Source organism: Perognathus longimembris, chromosome 2, assembly GCF_023159225.1.
Source record: "Perognathus longimembris pacificus isolate PPM17 chromosome 2, ASM2315922v1, whole genome shotgun sequence".
NCBI lineage: Eukaryota > Metazoa > Chordata > Mammalia > Rodentia > Heteromyidae > Perognathus > Perognathus longimembris.
The window spans coordinates 19,233,027-19,248,471 of record NC_063162.1 but is presented as its reverse complement, the minus strand read 5'-3'; the positions used below and the strand labels follow the sequence as shown (position 1 = coordinate 19,248,471).

Sequence of the window (15,445 nt, the reverse complement as noted above, 5' to 3'; positions counted from 1 at the left end):
ATTACTATGAGTTTCATTTTATATTGTGTTATGAAAGAAAATATAATAATTGGTAGAAAGCCAAATGCCATCATATCATGTGCTAAAACACATTTTCAGTGTACAAGAGTATGCTGGGTTTTTTTATTTTAAAAGAACTTACAAACATTTCTGGAACACTGAGAGTATTGTGAGCTAGCCATAGGCACTGTTCTTCCTGTGCCTGCTTTGATGGCAGTGCACTGGACAAGCGAGAAGAGGGTTGTGGGTGGATGAGCTATAGCACCAGGACCTGGATCACCACATATGTGCCCTCTTATATACCTCCTTCCATGCCCGTGCACCCTCACACTCACAAACACACTAACTTCCACTCACACTGAGTAATACTGAGCTTTGCCAATCTTGATGGCATGGTGCTTCCCACTCTCCGCTCTTCCTTGGGGGGATAGCTATGTGATTAAAGAGGTGGTGCATTTGGAAGTGAATACCAAAATCGAGAGACACAGGGTAAAAAAAGACAAACAACTACAAAAGCAATACTTGCAAAACTGTTTGGTGTAAATGAACTGAACAACTCATGGGGGGGAAGGGAAAGGAAGAGGGGGGAGGGGGGATGAGGGATGAGGTAACAAACAGTACAATAAATGTATCCAATGCCTAATGTATGAAACTGTAACCTCTCTGTAATTCAGTTTGATAATATATATATATATATATTATATAAATATATATATATATATATATATAAAGAGGTGGTGCATTTTCTCTCACTTTCTCTGCCATGTGTCAATTTGCGAAGGGCACTGTCACAAAAGGCCTCCTATCTGGCTGCATCATCACCCTGAGGTGATGGAGTAAAGGGGTCTAGAATATTCGTTGCCTTCTCATCTGATCTGCTTGTTGGCAGAGAGCTGTTGGGAACCACTCTCTCCAGAATGGGGTGGGGATGGCTCATGGCCTTGATTAAATATTTTAGAGTTAATTGCTCCATTTGGTAGAGGCACTAACCCTCTGTGCACAAGATGTCTTGTACCAGATTTTACTGCTTAGTGAAAACTGGCAGAAATATAAGTCATCAGGATGTTTCCCGCAGATGAAAGCTGGGTATTTTCCAGGGAGTACAAGTTTGGAAACTTTTCCCTAAGGCTCCGGACACTGGTACTGTGTGATGTTGTAAACCTCATTCCTGTGCAGTAGTTGTCTTGGCCAAATCATGAAAACAAGCCTGAAAATCTTGGCCTTATGTCAATCAATAGTAGTAATGCCTGGCACCTCATGGTTCAGAAATGATTTGGCTAGTTGCAGGAATAGACAACATAAGCCTAGCTGTTTAATGCTCAAGGAATAAAGGATGGGCATATAATTATCCCCAAATAATGAAGGGCATCCCCCAAGATCATAAGAGCCCGTAAATTCATAGTGCAAGTTAATTTCCCTGGGCACACAAATGTTCAATTGCCAAGATTCAGGCACCAGTTTGCCCATCTAATGCACTTTGTAGCTTTAGATACTTTATATAGCCTTTGTTCATTAGCTTTTGGGGACTTCCATAAAAAGTTATCATGGGATGGCTTAAAAAAGCAGGCACTTGGGGCTGGGATGTAGCTCAGTGGCAAAGTGCTTGCCTCACAAGTGCAACATACTGGGTTTGATCCCCAGTACCAAAAAGGAAAAGACAAAAAAAGAAAAAAGCAGGCACTTATTCTCTCTCCTAAGTCTAGAGTGCACAAATCTGAGATCAAGGTGTCATCAGAGCCACACTCCCTCTGTCACTAGGGGTCCTTTGCCTCTCTCAGAATATGGGGGCTGATGGTAGTATTTGCAAGTGTATCACTCCAATCTTTCTTCGGACTTCATGTTGTCTCCTCTCTGTCTATATCTTGTTCTTGCCTCTGTCCCTATAACAACATTTGCCATTGCTGTAGTGCCCACTTGAACAATCCAGGATGACCTCACTTCAAGATCCTTAATGCCATCTACAAAAACCCTTTATTCAAGTAAGGGCTTATTATGGATTCTTGGCAGGGCAGGGAAGGGCTTCATTATTCAATCAGTCTTTGAGTTTCCCTGCATATAAATTGTAGATAGTACAGAAAACGCCTTTGCCTTTTCTACATTTTCCTTGAAGCCAATACATTCCTCAAACATGTGTAGCACATTCTTCCCTGGGATCTTTATTCTCAACTGTTTCCTCATCTAGGAATCTCAGTGTTTGAGTGGATCCCTTATTCTCCTCCCCTCTTTGCTTTAGTCAGCAAGCCTTCTGTGCAGGTGATGGGAGTTTCACATTCCATCACTTGGCTATCTTCTTCTTAGTACTTCTTGATATCTAGCATGATAAATATTTACTTACTGAGTTATTTCTTGTCTACCTATGCTTAATAGCATCAAAATTAGACAGAGGTTTTCATTTTTATTTATTTTTTAAATTTTTTTGCATTTTTATTTAATGATGTGTCTTTAGTATCCAGGGGAGAATCTGGCACACAAGTGGCCTTTAATTAATGTTTGCTCAATGAATGAATTAGTGAATGGATTGTAAGGATTAAATAATAGATGCAAAAGCACTTAAGATAGTAACTCATGTAGGAAGCACTCACTTCATTGTAATTATTAATGATAATTGGAACCCTGTGTGTTTGTATAGGGTTTTCATTTCCATTATTGACTTTGCTTTCAACGATCCATTGCTGCAGAGATCAGTGTGAGGGAAATCACAGGACACCAGTAGGTGTATTTGGTGTCCTTTAGGAATTACCCAAGATTTTGAGGATGAAGTGAGCTGGGGGTGTGATTTAGGGAGGACAGAGAGATTTAGTGTTGTCCTTTGAGCCATCTGGCAAGGAAGAATTAGGATACTGACTTCTACGTAGTGGAAGATGTGCTTTTGTGGGAAAGAGTTTTTGAGATTATGTAGCTGAAGTTGGAGTGATCAGAGGGTTACCATTTGTAATCAGCAAGTGGAAAAAATGTGTCTAGCATAGATGGGGCAAAGGTCTGCAGGAAAGAAAGGAAGCAAGCAGGAGGCAGAGAAAACAGCTGAGTCCCAGTCAAAGGTAGTCAATCAGGAGGATCATTTACAGAACATAGATTCCATATCTTGTTACCTGGAGACTTGTGGGTCTTATAGATTTTTGCTATGGATAAATACCAAATGAATATATGTTCGTGCTAGTGTTCCTGGGCCTAATCGAGCTTAGAGCATGAATGCAAAGACAATGCTCCTGTATCTTGAGAGGTTTCCCACCTAACCATGACCTCCCAGGGCATCAGTGCTTTTCATTGTCTCCCCATTCATTCCCGACAGTTCTCTGTCTCCTCTTTTTTTCTGTACTAATAATGATGATATATTTTACAGCAAGAGCCTAGAGCAGCATAATTTTTCCTTCCTAATATGTGGGCTGAGAAAAGAAACTAAATTAAACATGTGCCCTCTTAGCTGTATGATTTGGCTCAACATGCTTAACCAAGTTGAAATTGAATTTGGTGATTTTTTTCTCAGTTTTCTGTACAACAGAGGAGCCCTGGAGCAGCAGCTGTCACCACAAGATGTCACACCCCTGCCAGGTTACAGCCTGATAGAATTATTTGCCTCATTGGTGATAACTTAGAGGCCCTTTGCTTATAGATAGGCAAAAAGGACCATTTAAAAGCACTCAATTATACAGCAGTCTTGTGAATGCGCTTATCACATTTTTTTCTATAATGCTTTGGTGCTGTTACACTTGGTGGCCAACATCAGGATGATGATGCGAATTTGTCACTTAGAACAATTATCAATTGGCATCCCTTAGTCAAAGAATATTAATTACATACATAGGAATCAAGTTTAAAGAATTGATACAATGGGACTGACTTTTCTAGAGGACCTAGAGCATCCCCTGAGTTTCCTAGGTCATAATGCTGAGATTATGAGCCCTCTCTGGCCCTAGATCTGAGATTCCCACAGTGTTAACGTTCCTCTAAAGAGAAGCTACAGCCAACTCTCCTCTTCATATCTCTTCCAATGAATCTGGGCCAAGTTATACAGTATTCTGGGATTCAAAGAACTCTACGCCTTTCTGTGTAAACTACATGTGAAACATACCCTGGTGCCATCTTTACTCCTCTCTGCACACATGACTGTATGTGTATGTACTCTTGTTTCATTTGGTGGCCTTCATGGTCTTCAGTTGCAGCAGTAGAAAGTGTTGACAGGGCTAGTTAATAGACTTGCTGGAGGCTAAGGCCTTTAGTGTGAATATGAATCATCATGAGTTCTGATTGGCAGATCACTTCCTGAGTCCTGGATGTTAGCACTTGGACTCATGAATACGTTACTACCTCTCTCTCTCTCTTTCTCTCTCTCTGTACCAAAAGTTTAAATTATCCTTTTCTGGAGAGGGGGGTTAGCATGCAATTTTTGAGCTTCCATCAGCCTGTCCAAAGTATAGACTCTAGCAAAGGTCCCTCATTCAGATCAAAATATGCTGTGACAGTACATAGTTGAGGATTCCATACAAGATTTTCTCTGGATCCTAGATTACAGGTCCTCATAAAGCAAATTGATTTACAATGGTCTATGTATATGGAGAACCAAGAATCTTTCCCAAAGAATAGTCCCTCTTGTTTGGTAAACCTTGGATCTTCATCTTTCTCATATCTTGCTTTATATCATCTACAAATACCCCAGAAGTATGGGATAAATTCTATTGTTAGAAAAGCCACTAGCCTACTCAGTCATTCCTCCTGAATGCCTGGCTTCAGGGTCCATAGTCCAAAGGGGCTCTCTGGTTTCCAGACACAACCTATTAGAGATCTTCTTTGACCACCTTCCCTGTGTGGAATGTCCCTTTTCTGCTCACTGCTAGCTGGCATCCTTACACTGTATTGGCGATTTGTTCCCAGACTATGAACTGCTTACAACAGGGAACATGTGCCTTAATCCTTTCTGAATCTACAATGCCTAGTATTTAGGCTATACTTCATAAGAGTTTAGAGACTTGAATGGAAATTTCCAATAGCCCTCAAAGCAATCCTAGCAGCAGCCCTGTCTTGCCTTGTCCCTTTCTTTGTATTGGGCTGTATTAGTCTCCTGCCACATGGGAATCCTGTGACTTTTCATCTGGTTTGCAAGCTGTTGTCTGAACCATTTATTTCCTCTGTAATTGTTCTGTCAGTGACCTTTCTCGAGGATGCTGCTTTTTTTAAAAATAGAAAATGGAGACCTTTTGAATTTATTAATTTTCTGTTTGCCAAGAAAACCCTGACAATAATTGCTGAGACTTCCCAGAAGTTATTAGTTTACAAATTTTAATGACACTCATGATTTATTTATGTGTTTCCCTTCCTCCACAGCTGCCTACCCCATTTCCTTAGTAGGATTCCTGCTGAATTAATAAAAACAAAAGTGAGGACTGAAATGATATTATTATTATTATTATTATTATTATTATTATTATTGCTAGACTTAATTAAAAGTGTTCAATCCCATTTGCTAGGCTCTTTACATCTGAGGACCCCAAGATTAGGCTCAAATCTTCTGTAGAAATGGGTCTTCCTTCTACTTACTTTCAGTGGTAATGAATTTGGTGAAAAATCCTGAATGGGTCACAGAGCATTCAATTGAACAGTTATTAATGAGCATTCATTATGTAAGCAGAAGCGTGCTCATTGATGGGAGATGTGGAGTAAGAATATCATGATTGTTATTTTCAAGGAATGTTTAGTTTGCTTGAAAGATAAGATTAATGCACACAGGACACAACAGCAGACTTGTGGAAGAATATGCATGAATACACAAAATATAACAACTTCGGCAATGACTTTTTCAGTTCTGGGAATAATTTTGTTTTTACTGTTATCATGCCCCCTCCTTCCATAAAAAATGCAGAACCATTCTAGGAAAGAATCAAAGGAGAACTCAACATGCACATATATTTTCTTGCTCTTTAGTACTAAACAGCTGTGAGTGCTTAAGGGGAAAATCTACAGTCATTTTTTGGTATCCACAGGGGATTTGATCCAAGAACCCTCCATTGATATCAAATCTTTGGATGTCCAAGTACTTTATATAAAGTGGAATTGGACTCACTATAGTCTGTATGTTTCAAAGCAGTTCTAGCTATTTATGATACATAATGTAGTATACGTGCTGTGTAAATTGTTGTTGTACTGCATTGCTTGGGAATAATGACAAGAAAATTTTTATATACATAAAGTTTATAACATAAATTTTTCAAATAGTTTTGATCTGTGGTTGGGTGAATACAGAGATGTGAAACCTGAAAGCACAGAAGACTAATTGTATTTCATATAGTGGTAATTCCTATAGTTTATAGAAATGCCTGGGGACATACGGGGCTGAGTATGTATAGAGATTAGGAAAAGAGAGTCCTGGATGTAAATCACAACTCTGTTGCTTACTAAACACACTACCCTGAGTAATGTTTTAATCTCCAGAACCCTAGCTTACTAGTGTACATAATACTATGATAAGAAGATTTATCATATAGGTAAATTCCGTAAGATATTGCTTGGAATGCAAAATACTGACAATCTAGTAAATATTTACTTAATGATAGTTATCCTTTGTGTACAGACACACATCTTCCTATCCCTAGCAGTTTGGACCCCGTTCCATGCAACAGTCGTGCTGATACTTTTAATAAGGTGAGGTACAGAGCAAAGCATGACTCCTAGACACATAATGCCTGGAGTTGATGCATTTTAACTAATAGAAGTGTTCATGAGTTCCTTCTTTGGGTACTCATCTGTGTTTGGCAAAGGGTTATAAGATTAATACATCGTCAGATAGTGATGATAATGGTGGTGATGATGATAATCTCAATGATTTTGAGTGTAAGATGCAAAGCATGATGTAACATTTAGTTCCTCCAGGTAGTATTATGTAATCTCATCTTTTGTAGGTCTCGTGTGTGCACTCACACACACGTGGGTGCATGCATGCGTGTTTGGGGAGGAACTAAGTTTTATTTGTAGAGGTTTGTTGTATCTCGAGTGATTAGTATGGAAGACCCAGGGAGTCATGCACACATCTCAAATTGGAGGTATTTCATTATTTGTAGAAAATATTAAAAATCTAAAACCTGGGTCCTATCCAAAAGATTCTAGTTTAGAATGAGTGGATGGTGGTCTAGATTTCAAAGTTTTAAGGTTGAGTCTGATCTTCAGGTAGGATTGGCAATCATTGAGCTCCAAGGAAGCATGGATTCCAGGTTCATCAGCATTTAATTAATTGGGTTGCTCATGCCATCCTTTTGTTTACTCATAATTTAAAATATTAGGTGAAATGATTTCTCAACACTAAACCCCTAGACATTACCATCCTGGGAAATCAGGCAGGAAGTATACCCAGAATTTGTGGATGCTCAACAGATGTCTTTTATGAGCTAACACCATTCCCCTCAAATGCCCCCACTCTCCTTAAAATTTGTGGCTATGGAGTTTCAAGGTGTCAACAACATAGTAACCTGTTAAGTTGCTATTAAACTGCCAGTTGGTAGATGTTTGCCAGAACCCTTGTCCAAACTACTTTGTTTAAATCCACTAAATATAGGGAGCATCATTCAATCTTTATTTATTTATTTGTTTGTTTGTTTGTTTGCCAGTCCTGGGCCTTGGACTCAGGGCCTGAGCACTGTCCCTGGTTTCTTTTTGCTCAAGGCTAGCACTCTGCCACTTAAGCCACAGCGCCACTTCTGGCCGTTTTCTATCTATGTGGTGCTGGAGAATCGAACCCAGGGCTTCATGTATACGAGGCAAGCACTCTTTGCCATTAGGCCATATTTCCAGCCCCTCATTCAATCTTTAAAAGTCTTTGTTCCAAAAAAGAATGAGAAAGGAGTTTGCTCCAAATTTTCGGACATCAGACAGAACTAGAGAATAGAGAAATTAGAATACTGGAGAGAAGCAGCTCTGGATTACAGATTTAATGTCCTATTTATTATGGAAAAGGATACTTCTTTTATGGCTTAGTCTGTTTTTCTTTCACTAAGCAGAACCCTGTCATGCATAAATCTTGTTTTTTTTTTTTTTTTTTTTTGTCCAGTGGCTGGGAGAACGTAACACTTTCCTATGGATTGTGTCTGTTGATTGTTATTTTATGTTGCCTTCGCTTTCTTCCAAATGCAGTGGCGTTTTATCACGACCATAAATAACCCCACCGTTGGGAGAAAGAGTGTGAAATTCTTCTCATCCCTCTCCACTGCCTGAGCTCCCTCTCATTTTCTCAGCAGTAGATTCATTAGCCTTCTAATGAAGTTAATAAGTGAACAGGACCAGACAGCCCCTTCTAAAATAACATTTATAAATGAATGTATTTCCCTACTCTCTAAGGTAGGCCTAATTTATTTCCCTGCCAGATGTCCACATGTGTAAAACCATGATAGGTGGGTACTTGGATGTGGCCTGAAGCCAGAAAGAGTAGAATATTCAATTCAAAGAGAGTCTATCTACTTCCACATTAGGAGAGTTGATTTTAGATACCAAATTCCTGCTTACTCTGTGTGTGTGTTTGTGTGTGTGCGTGTGTGTGTGTGTGTGTGTGTGTGTGTGTGTGTGTGTGTGTGTGTGTGCTGGGCATGGATATTTATAACAGGGTTGGAGGATGTCTAGTCCATGAGTTGAAATCAATTATCAATTGGGGCAGGTACATATTGTTAAATGTTTGTATCTGCTGTTTTCTGTGGCCCGGCTGCCAATATTGATAGTTTTCTATAGCTTTCAATTGATGTTATAAATATACAGTTGACTCTTGGCAGAAAAATGGTTTTCAACTCCTGTACACACTATGTACATTCACAGGTCATATACACTCGCACTTTGTATACACACAGACACACACATACACACGACTAGTCAGGCTTCCTTATAACTTTATCATTTGGTAGTCAGTTGCTTTACTGGACATAGACTATAAATATTATTAGGCGGCTTTTCCACAAACACTACTACCTAGACATTATTTGGGGAACATAAATGGTAAAGAGGCCTACACTCTTAACATTTGTGAGGTATCCTTATATCACAGGAAGAATTTCAGTGTTTTCCCCATTGCTTCCAAATGCCTATACTTAAATTGAAGCTAAAGTCAAGTGTCAAAAATTCAAGCAGTAAAACTTTATGAAACTCATAAGGCTTATCTTTCCAAATGTCTCCCATTTCAATGATACTAATCTCTTAAGTTTACCCATTTATGGCTATTGCTCCTATGAATACATGACATGTCTGAGACACATGTAAGGCTTGTGTGATTTGTTATTCCATTTAACAAATGGATACACTATGGTCCACAGTGAGTGGGTAGCCATTGGTTTCAGATCTGGGATTCAAATCTCAGTGTCCCAATTCTCAGTGGCTTCTTGCTCTTGCTGTCAGATTAGTCATCATTCTTTCCTGGCCTTTCTTGTTTGGCAACCAACCTTATTTCATATAAGATCTATGGCTTGAGGACTCTTTTGGGGGATGAGGAAAGGGTTTTCTTGGGTATTTGTCTAAGTGATTTCTATTTCATTTGAATCATGAGAATCACCTGGGAAATTTGAGAAGTCAGTTTTCTGGGCCTGCTTCCAAACATACTGAATCAATTTCTGGAATCAGGATCTAGGGTCTCAGAGCTTTAAAGAGCATCTCTCTTGCTTCTGAGGTAGCCAGTGACCTAAGAGACTTCATGGCCATCTTGGTTTCACGAAGGTCTGTGATGACTTATTTTGAGGGATCTCATCTCTGGAACACCACCCTTCCCTCTCACCAATTTCCCCAAGGCTGACTGAGAAAGACAAGTGTTATCCTCCATATGCAAATCCACAGTTGTGCTTTCATCTTTACAAATGACAACTGTAAAGGTTAATAATTGGAACGAGCTGTAGCACCTACTAATTAGCTCACATTCTGTCAGCATCAGGCCTGTCTAATTGGGCAATTAACATTGATCTTAGAGAGCAATGCCACCAGAGAGTGGTCATATAGGCAGCTTTCCATCTTGAGAGTAGCCATGTGAGAGTGAGTTGACATCTGGGAATCTAGACTATGCTGGAATTAGAGACCACAAAGAACAATGAATTGTTCCAGGCAACGTTAAAGGACTTTGTATTCAGAAAGGAGCTTGGTGTCAAGTGACAGAAATCATCATTAACTAAAACAAGATGTAGTATTTTGGAAGAACAGCGAGACAGCTCAATGTTTGGAGGAAGTGATGAAAATGAAAAATTCTAGGTATCACCGGGTGCTTCACCAGCCCCTGCCACTGTTCTTCTACTTGATTGTGAGCTCCCAACAGGACAGCTGCCTTCCTTATACTGCACCTCCCTAGCAGAAAATTGAAGTGACCACTATATCAAGTAGTCCTAGCTCAAATTGTGATTAGGGGGTGAGAATTTCCTGCGATACCATGGATCTCTTGTTCTTCCTTATGCATAAAGAATGAAGAAAGTTTAGCAAAAGGGCTGGCCATCCTAGACTCCTAGGATGACCAGCCTAGACTATCATAGACATTTTAGACTAAATCTCCAAGAGTGTGAGAATTATTTTTTTTTTGTATTTTTTTTTTTTTTTTTTTGGCCAGTCCTGGGCCTTGGACTCAGGGCCTGAGCACTGTCCCTGGCTTCTTCCCGCTCAAGGCTAGCATTCTGCCACTTGAGCCACAGCGTCGCTTCTGGCCGTTTTCTGTATATGTGGTGCTGGGGAATCGAACCTAGGGCCTCGTGTATCCGAGGCAGGCACTCTTGCCACTAGGCTATATCCCCAGCCCCGAGTGTGAGAATTATTTCTATTGTCTTATATTTGCTTTATATCCTAATATATGATGTGTTGTTTTGAGAAAGTTCCATGGGATGCTGAGAAGAAGCTATATTGTCCTATGAACTATTTTACAGAGTAGTACTCTACAGAGTACAGAGATATCTGTCAAGGCCATTTACCTCTGAAACAGATGCTTTTGTCTGAATGGCCTGCCTTTTGCTAAGAGGGAGTACTGATATCTCCCACTATCATAGTGTAGGGGTCAGTCTGTGGTTTCATAGTGTTCATTTCACACAATCCAGGACATTGACAGTTGTCGCGTAGCTATCAGCAATTGTTATTTCTTTCTTTTTGTTAGATTGTTCTTTGTATTAATGTGAAATGGCTTTCATTGTCTTTCCTGACTGATTTTAGTTTGAAGCCTTTATTTAGGGTGGTGGCATATGTGAATTGGTGGCAGGGCTAGGTGAGGGTCAAGTGTCTACCTTGGAAGCTTTTCTTCTGTGGATACTTGACACCCCTGCTGGTGGCACGGTGCTTTTTAGTCTGTGGTCTAGTAAAGGTCCCACTTCCTGTACAAGTCTCCTGGTTTGTGCCCTTTAGGGAAGCAGATGGGCTCCCTACAGGATTTTCCCCTCATGTGCTTAAGAGTGAGGGAACAAATAACTCACTGAGTTCCCCACTAGTGGTGGAGATATGAGGAAGTCAGGTGCTGTCCTTTCAAGTTTCAGTTCTTTTAGGCCACACCCAGTAGCTTGTCATGCTATGGGAAGTCTGAGGCTGGGTATATTGCATGAGCTTGGGTCCTGTGGTTGGAGTGCTTATCCCTGCCTATTAGTAAGCCTCCATGCCACATAGAAACTAGGTACAGAGGACTCTGGCAGCTTTGGACTCGGTGTTGTTTCTGTAATGATCCTTGGGCAATTAGACTTGCTATAGACAAGGAGCACAGAGTCCTCAACCCTAGGCCCTTCATTACCTGAGTTCCTATTGCAGTGTTGGATTCTCAACTTGTTGGTCTCTGATCCCCTTCCTTGCCAAAGCCACTTTTTTATTGTTCTCTGTTGTAGAGCTGACTCCATCTTGATTAGGGAATCATGGTAGGAAATGTTGGGGGGAATAGAGCTGACTCCATCTTGATTATTAGGTCAACCTGACCCTAAAATTCTGCTTCTATAAATGGCTTGCTTAACTTGTTTGTTATTTGCTCTGCCCCCTGTGTCAACTTCCTACATCTGTGTCACGCTTGCTTTGTTGCATGTACTACCCCCTGCGTCAACCCTCTACATCTGTGCTATGCTTTCACCCAGCTCTAGGACTGTTCGGGGGCGTAGTTTCAGCTCCTGAGTCTGTGTTGTGTCCCTGGCTGGTCAGTTTGCTTTTTACTTCCACAATTAACCCATCTTTTTTCTTAAGACTTTCTCTGAGTGTTTGACTCTTGGAGGGATGGGAAAATTCCCCCCTCGAGCCCTGTAACATTCTCCAACACATGGTGTGGGTCAGTCTCTAAGGCCTGTCTACGAACTTCTTACCATGAGCTAGTGTAGATTGCTATTTTTTGGCAGTCCCTGAAATCTCAGCTATCTATCCAGTAGAGAGAGGTAAGTGCCAGCTGGAAATGTGTCTTTGTCTGGCATGCATGAGGCCCCAGGTTCAATTCCTAAGTACCACATAAACAGAAAGAGCCAGAAGTGGTGCTGTGGCTCAAGTGGTAAAGTCCTAGCCTTGAGCAAAAGTAGCTCAGGGACAGCACCCAGGCCCTGAGTTCAAGCTCCAGGACTGGCAAAAGAGATAGAAACGGAGAGGTAAGTGCATTGTTTTGTGAAGTGTTCTTCAAATGATGATGCTCTCACCAGCCGAGTGGGGTTGCCAACAGTTTCTCTAACTCTTCCCAGGAGCCCTCAGTTGCCTGAGTCAAAACTTACTGTCTTGATCAGCCTCAGATGAAAGTCTTCCACCTGTACACCATGGCTCAGTGACCCAGAAGTCCCTCAACCTCAAATGTTTCCCAGGTGTCCACAGCTACTACAACCAGGCTATGGATCACTCTGTATTTTTGGCTAACTACAAATAGAGGCTAACCCTTTTGTTTTCTAAAATGGCCCAGGAAGCAGATGGAGAGGGAGCTGCTCATGCTGAGGCCTGAGTTAGTAGTCTTTCTTCTATGTCTGCCTATAATGGCAGCCTGCCACCGAGAACCCAGCCAGGTGTCTCAGTCCTCAGTGATCCTTAATTTACAGGCCCTTCTGGATTGTGGCTCTGTCTCAAAGCCTGCAGGGCTGCTGGCTTCCTGCCAGCAATCAATGTAAACTGATCATTCAGTAATCGGAGCTCCCCAACAGCAAAGGCTAAGTCATTTGTATTCTGGAAATAGTTAGCCCTTAGACTGTGACTCTTCCTGAGGAGGGTTACTCTCCCTTTGCAGGTCCACCTGTGTTAGCTTGGTGCTGTGGACCACATTGTTCACCATTGTGTCTTTGTTTCTAAGAGCTGTCTCAGTCTCAGATCCTGGATGGTTGCAGGTGGCTTGCCTGTAGCTAGTGTAATCTAGTGCCTTGTGTACCTGAATCTTAAGCAAGAGGCCATCCCATAAAATAGCACCTCACTGTAGCTTGCTATGATTATGGGAGTGAAAAGCTATCCTGTCTGATGTTGGCTTGTCTCACTAGGAAAGTCACTGGTTCACAAAATCCCTCTACACTGGGGTTTGGTGCTTGTGGGAGGCATGGATTTGACATACAACTAGGTCTCTCTTCACTTCCAGGTGAGGGTTTGTGACATTTCTTTCTAGAAGTAGAGACTCTCCACTTAGGGTTTTAGTCCCAGGTCCTTGGCTTCCATCACAGAATATGAACTTCACGACAAGTCACAATGGTAAGAAAACTTGGCGGGGTTTTATTCAGTAAGCAAGATAGCCAGGAAGCAGGCAAGCAGAAAGGTAGAGGCATACACTAACAGAATGTGGGTGCTCAGATGAAGTCACATTGGCTTTTATCAGGAGTATATATGATAAAAGATAGGGTTTAAAACTTAAAGTTATTCTAGGATAAGTGTTTTTCTTTGTTCTAACATCTGGCCTATTTAATCACCCTTGGTGTTACACTTTTATCACTTGGGCTCAAGGTCTCTAAGAGTGAGCTGCTCATTAAACTTGGATCATTATGTTTGGGCATCCTTTCTTTGCAAAGATGAATTTTTCCATACATATTTCAAGACAGATGTCCATCTTTGAGTTAAATACTTTGTGCCAGGAGGAATCATTTCCCCAAGTATTTGCTTTTCAGTGACACATACTTTTCTTTATGATATTCCGTGCTCAGTTTTCACAGCACACCAATTATTTTGGGCCAGCAGGCAAGGTCAGGTGCTCTTGTTCTTTTCATTTTCCTTGTACTAATACTGCAGCTTATGAAAGAGAGAAAGTGTCAAAGCAAAGAAGATTGTGCTTCTATCTTTCTAGCAGAATCACTCATTAAATACAGTATTTGTTTCTGAATTCCTGGTTGCTTCCTTTCCCCTAACCTATTCTCCCTCATTTGTGCTGTTCTGTACAGAAATCACATGACTTACTTCCTCATGGTTGGGACTTTGGACACCCTTACCTCAAGGGAAGGCAGCTAAGGCTACAAATTATTTCCTATTTCCCTCGGCTGCCTTTTGCCTCACCACAGTTTTCAGCTGTCTTGTTCATTTCTTGTCATTCTTGGTGTTCTTATTCAGTTTTTCTCTTCCAAATAGTCCCCCTTTTGTTTCTCAGAGTTTAGATATCCATGGAGATTCTAAGGAAGCATCTACTTTGCCATCTTGCTCCAATCCCTAAGAAATTCGAGTCTACTTTTTAAATAGCCCTACATCTCAAAGATTTTCGCATTTTCTCTAAACTTTGACCTCCTGTAGTTTATGTATTAGTCTGTGAAGTTTGTGGTAAGATTCATTTCTTTTCCTTGGTGAGTCTGTTTTCCAGCACCATTAGGCTGGACTTCCTCCAATGAATCACTTTTGACACTTGGTCAAAATGAGCTGAACATATTACAGTGTAACTACCTGTGGGTCTCTGCTTGGTCCCATTAGGATGTATTCCTCCCTCTGCCAAAGCTACACTCTTCATACTAACGTGGTAGAAAGGCTTTGTAGCAGGTAGAATGATTACTTGGGCTTTATTCTTCTTTGTCTAGAAGCATGGTTCATATGGAAGAACACCTACCTAGAAAGCTCGAAGTCTTGAGTTAAAACCTCAGTTATGGTAAGAAAAAAAAGGAAAAGTATATTCATTCTCAATATTTGAGATTTTCTAGGGTCTGTCCTTTTCCGTATGAAAAAGTCTTGCCTTTGTACCCATACCAAACCAAACCATGGGTTTGGGCAACTATGTAAAATGTATACATAATACATAGAGAATAGACATCTTTAATACATTGGCCTTTGAATTCATGAACATGGTATGCTTTTTCATTTACTTAGGTTTTCATCAGAACTTTGTAATTTTGTTTTTGTTGTTTGTTTTTATTTTAATTTATTGTCAAAGTGATGTACAGTTTCATACATAAGGCAGTGAGTACATTTCTTATCCAACTTGTTACTTCTTCCCTCATTTTTCTCCCACCTTCCCCTCTCCTCATTTCTTTCCCCACCTCCCCATGAGTTGTACAGTTGGTTTGCAGCATATAGTTTTGTAAGTAGAACTTTGTAATTTTTACCATATTTCCCTGTTTTGTTAAACATG

General features: G+C 40.6%; 1 protein-coding gene across 1 annotated transcript in view; it reads left to right on the top strand.

Moving 5' to 3' along the window:
* Positions 1–15,445, top strand: part of Sorcs3 (sortilin related VPS10 domain containing receptor 3) — a 557,764-nt gene that overhangs the window by 171,572 nt on the left and 370,747 nt on the right. The window lies entirely within an intron of this gene.